Below are 6,202 nucleotides of genomic sequence, written 5' to 3' on the forward strand. Positions count from 1 at the left end.
TGTTCACTTAGAATGTATCTTCACTTCCGATTTCACACTGAATTCACTTCTGTGCGTGCACTGCACAAGTACTTTTCGTGTTTAATTGCAATGTCACATTTGTAGCAGTGGTCACACCACATCATGCTCACACCATCTGCAGCCGTCTTGCCAGCTCATCTTCAAATAAATGGATTTGAAGAACCACCTAAAATCATTCCTCTCCCACACACCTCGCTTGCTGCTCTTACACAACAAACTACGATCTCTCAGGGAGTTATACTCAATCACGTGGGACATCACTAGAAATGTACGGCACTTTCCCAAAGTACACTTTTGCGTCTCTGTACACGCTTTGGAAGCAGACCACATTTGCAACATTCATTCCCCTGTCTGCTGTGATACAATTAGACTTGGCATACCCGTGCGTGCATGTGTGACCAAAGTGGCAGACTGCATTCTGAACAAGACCTTCTGTGGCCCTCATGTGGCGGCGTTACACACGGAAGCTCCTTAACATTCTCTGTGACGAAGCAGCGACGCCAGGAGACAGTATTGACTTGGTGAGTGACCTCCACGGCATTAATGAATACTTCAGGCTCTGCCAGTTGATCCTCAACATAAATAAATGTAATATACTGTGCATACACAGGAAAAGAATTCCACTAGTGTACAACTACACTGCTGATCACAAATTGCTGGAAACATTCAGTCACCAACCGTAAAATATCTAGCAGTAACTGTCCAGAGCCACCCTGCGTGCAATGACCAAAAATACCAATTGGTAACAAACTGCAGTACATCTTTTCTCAGCGATTCCATAATCACATGTTTTGGGCTCCTAAATCCAAATTTCGTGCTTCCTGCCTTGCAGTATGTCGGCTTTACAACAAAAGCCTCAAAATTTTCCGACTTTTCACACATTTTCCTTTCTTTGACAAAGACTACGTGTTTGTCAAAGATGAAAGCCCTACACAAAATTAAATTGGACAAACTCCTCTACAAAATGCAGGAATCAGGCGTGATTTTCTGACGCGAGCGGCGACGGCGCTACATCCTGCTGAGAAACGGCGACTTCCCAAAATTCGGAACGCACCTAACGCCATTCATCTGTTGCACTCTATTATGACACTCTGGAATGGTATGGCAGTCTTCAGCACAGGGAAAACAGACCAGAAATCCATCTGCGTTCTTCGCATCATCAAACACAGCGGCATATATTTGAAATGTGTTCGTATTTGTTTGAAACGTCTTCGTATTTATTTAAACTCGTTGTTTTAAGTGTGTGGTTGGTATCTGAGAAATTGCTAAAATTTATTTTGATATCGAAATACGTAAATCTCAGTCCAGTGCGACAGAAATGTGTAAAAATTAAATTTTGTACGGAAGTATGCGAAGCACACGCTACACGATGCGAAATCCAGGCTAGCTGATACATCAAACAATTCGCCTGCGAGAGAGGAGGTCGTTTTCAATGTAATTTATACATACTATTTATCTGCAAAACAGATAACTCAATTTAAAATATTGGTCCTGAATATAGTAAATCTTTATCTTCAGACTTGTAAACAATAACTGCAGCAGATCTGCTATCGTATCTGTAGCGCAAACAAAGATAAAATGTAACGCATCCCGCTTTGTGTCAAAACTGCTTGAAAATTCACAAGATAACGCCTTTCTGAAATAACTTACCGATTTGGAAAGTGTGAAATATGATAATTTCACAGATACATTCTGGTGTGTGCCGGAGGACAGTTTGAGTACCACAGCTGTTTCGGCCTTTTCCTGTTGCAGTCGCGGTGTGAAACACTGCTGGTAAGCCACCGTGTGACCTCCGTTCTCCTTAACTTTTACTTTCACGTTCCCTCCTTAATTTTTACTTTCACGCTCCTTCTCCCGAGACGTGCGTAGCAGGTACCAATATATCGGTCGAGTCAGGTGTAGAGAAACTGAAATAGAGCTCAAGTCTTCTTCATGTCGCTGTTGTACTCTCATAAAAATGTTTGCAATCGACTGAAAAATTTCACGTCGACAAGAATGAACAGTCTTGATGTGTCTTTGCTCAACTTATCGGTTCCCGTTAAGACTAGCAGAAGGGCCGAGTACGTCATTCAAACGCTGATTGTGAAATTGCATTGTCCTGCTTTTCCTAAAAGCTGCCTCAGAACAGTGGCAGACAGGGTCCTTTCGCACACTAGGCTTACTGTAACTCAGCCACCGATCAAGAACCGAGCAGAAGTTTTGCCATTCGTATTGACATGCTTCCCAGATATCAGTGATTTCGGAATGGAGGATTGTAAAATATTATGTAAAAGACCGGGTCAGGTTAGTCCTCACTGACGATGCGAGAATTATCGTCTATGAAGAGCTCTGAATATAAAGTACGAAACCCGGAGAACATCTGGCGTGCATTTCCTCGCCATGTTACAGTTTTAGGTGGAACCTTTAACCTGCCATCTCTGCAGTGGGCGACATAGGTGGCTGAGACTACATCTACATTTATACTCCAGAAGCCACCCAACGGTGTGTGGCGGAGGGCACTTTACGTGCCACAGTCATTACCTCCCTTTCCTGTTCCAGTCGCGTGTGGTTCGCGGGAAGAACGACTGTCTGAAAGCCTCTGTGCGCGCTCTAATCTCTCTAATTTTACATTCGTGATCTCCTCGGGAGGTATAAGTAGGGGGAAGCAGTATATTCGATACCTCATCCAGAAACGCACCCTCTTGAAACCTGGCGAGCAAGCTACACCACGATGCAGAGCGCCTCTCTTGCAGAGTCTGCCACTTGAGTTTGTTAAACATCTCCGTAACGCTACCCTCTACCCGTTGTACGTTCACTATTCACTTCCTGCTTCCGTTTCAGTCCCCTTAAATCACTATTATTTGCTGTTCATAACACTTTTTACAAGTCGGCACTCTCGAATGCAAATTTGGTATCTTCAATAATGATCTTCTTGATAGTATTCGGCCACCCACGCAGTTTTATCCGATGTCATGGACGCCAACTGCAAACTTACATTTGTCTTCTTAATGCTCTTCCTCCCACGCAGTTTCATTCCGTCACAAGGGATGCCAAATGCAACATCCCCTCGCTTCTAAACTGACACTGTTATTACTCAGCTTAGCCGCGAGTCCGTAGAGGGTGGTATATGTGACGTACAGTATGACTGGTCAGCATAATACACAGTTTTGCAACAATACTTAGATACATGAAAAACTTAAGAAATTAATAATTTATGAACTCTGATCAATTTATTTTAAAATTGCACGAAATGATCTACTAATACGTAATCTGTAGCTTCCGTTAATAGAGCTAAAATGATGGACGAATACATTGGCAATCCATTGATTTCAAAATAAAAAGAGGTGTACTTCGAGGTATTGGACAATAACGTAACACAGCCAGATACAAGGTTTTCGCATCGTGATAAACTTCTCTTCCTTAATTTAGGGAATGGTGCTCAATTCACCAAATATGCTCAGCATTTCCGTGTAGACGGTGTGGATTCACTATAGTGAGTCCTTCAATCACTCGGTCTTGTGTGTACAACTGTATTTTCTTCCCAGCATAAAGAAACGTGGCGAGACGTTATCAAAAGAATGACTCAGAATGAAACGGACTAAATTCATTCAGAAGCTTTCAAACTGTCTAAATGCCACCATTCCTGCCACACATGTTTCAGTTCAAAGGAGTATTTTTTTTATTCTCTTACACGCATAAAAAAGTATGTGAGAAACAGTATGGTCTAGTATCGCTTATCAGCTCTTCCTTGTATCTCAGTTGAAAAACCACCACTGCGAATACTTGAAGGGCGAGACACAGTGTAGAAACACAGTATGACTATGTCAACGAAAGATCTAGGGCTTCTATGCAGTCACTTGTTGATTGGTATGGTACGGCTGTTGATAACGAAAGGAGAGCCAAAGTTGTAAATATCACGTTCAAGAAATCGTTCAAGCAGGAGAATCGTACAAACATACCGTCGTTTGATCATCGAACATACTCCAATTTGGACGACATTGTAGTAAACATCCCTGGCGTTGAGAAAGAACTGAAAGAGTTAAAAGCAAATAAGACACGAGGCGCAAATGGAATCCCAATTCGGTTTCACAAAGAGCACTCTACAGCATTGGATCCTTGCCTCGCTTGCAGTTATCGCGAATCTCTCGTCCAGCGCGAAGCCGCAAGCGACTGGGAAAAAGCTCAGGTTATAACACTGCAACAGTATTTACGTAGCTTGTACAATCAAATACCAAGTTTGGCTTATTACGTACTATGACCCAACAGAACAAATAGTCCTGTCACGGAAAAGCCACGTATAACACTACCTGTCTGCTACTACTATCCCATAACCTCAAAGCCTAAGGCAGTTCGTATAAATAAATTATTCTTATTCTAGTAATTCTACTATGAAGCAACAGAGCAGTGTTACCCTCTGAGAGGAATTTCGTTATGTTGACTGTGTTGTACCTAACGGAAGTGGCTTATCGGAAAATGAAAGTCAGAATTACGTAAATATTCGAAAAGTAACAAACAATATTTTTGCCTATCTACTCTGTTTAAAGAATAAAGAAACGGTCGCCAGCCTCATTAGGCAAGAGAAAGACTATCGTTCTTGTTTAAGAAAGTAGGTATGAGTAACTTTAACGGATAAACACAACGTATACTTTACCACACGTGAGTGCGTGAACTCTGACACCTGCATATGTTCACAGCTAAGACTGGAAGCTGACAGAGCAGGACAGACTATTTGCATAAATATAACAGATAATGGAACACAATGTTACCTTCAGGACTTATTCAAACCGAATAAGTTTTATAACATTACTATTAATATTCACTGGAGAATCATAAATTGGACACAGGTTAAGTATTATTTTTCAAACACTTTCCTACTTGGCATAAAATTATAAATGTACTCCACTGTCTTTATTATTTTCATAAATGATTAAATAGGTGTCTCTGAAACTTCACAGAACTACATTTACTACCTCCCCAATTTCACTGAATCCACAGTAAATCTGAATATTCCCTTCTTACCAAAGATCAAACAACAAATTATTTGGCTTCGAGGCTTTCATTTTTTCCACCAACTAGGACACTCGGTAATCATAGTTCAAATGGACAGAAACCTGAGAGGTGTTGTGATAAGGAAAAATTCAAGGTAGGTACATAAATTCAGCTATAAGTTACCTTATATTTGTGCACACTAAAACACCAAATAAGCTGATGCTTCACTGTTCATCATTATAGTATTCCGTTACAGTGATTGCGCAATGTGTTGGCAACTGCATTTTGGTAGGTGGATTTGCAGGCAGAATTGCTGGACTCTGTCCCTTCTTGGTGGTGATGATGGATATCAATTCCAGAATCTTTCCAGCTATTTATCCATCCATCCGAGGCATTGGAAAGTGGCAGAAAAAACCTCTCTCGGACCCAGCACAATATACAACTTTTACATGGCAGTGCACAGTTTGGTAGCTCGTCCCCGACTGACTCTCGGTTCCACCTTTTCTACCTAGGCCAACCACAATTTGCACGCGCTGCACAGTTCCGTTCCCGAGGGGAACCACTATACCATTAACATACAAACTAACTAAGAACCCTAAGTGAAGGTCAGCAGTTTACATAACAGCAACCAAACGCATTAAATAAAACAGAACATTTGCACATATTGACATTTGTACAAAAAATTATTCACACAGAAATTACAATTATATAGAGTAAGTTTTATTCCCTCCAAATGGGACAAAGAATTTAAATGACAGATGTACTACATTATGTAGAATCAAATCATGACATCAAAGTTTTAACAAAGAAAGGAGTATACAATTTTATGTTATCGATTCAAACACATTTACAGATACTCAATGATGTAACATTAAATGAAACAAAAGCAAAATAAATCAGTAGAGCAGTAGAGTTATGGTGTCACAAGGTGACTGCTGTATGTAAGAAGGGTAAAAGAACGGATCCGCAAAATTACAGACCTATATCCCTAACATCGGTTTGTTACATAATGAATCCTTGAAAATATTGTCAGTTCGAATATAACAAATTTTCTTGAGACTGAGAATCAGCACAGTTTTGGGTAGCATCGCTCGTGTGAAACTGAGCTTGCCCTTTTCTCACACAATATGTTGCGAACTGCGGATGACCTGCACTGGGCAGATTCCATGTTTCTAGATTTCCGGAATGCGTTTGGCACGGTGGCCTATTGCAC

Source organism: Schistocerca americana, chromosome 11 (assembly GCF_021461395.2).
Source record: "Schistocerca americana isolate TAMUIC-IGC-003095 chromosome 11, iqSchAmer2.1, whole genome shotgun sequence".
NCBI lineage: Eukaryota > Metazoa > Arthropoda > Insecta > Orthoptera > Acrididae > Schistocerca > Schistocerca americana.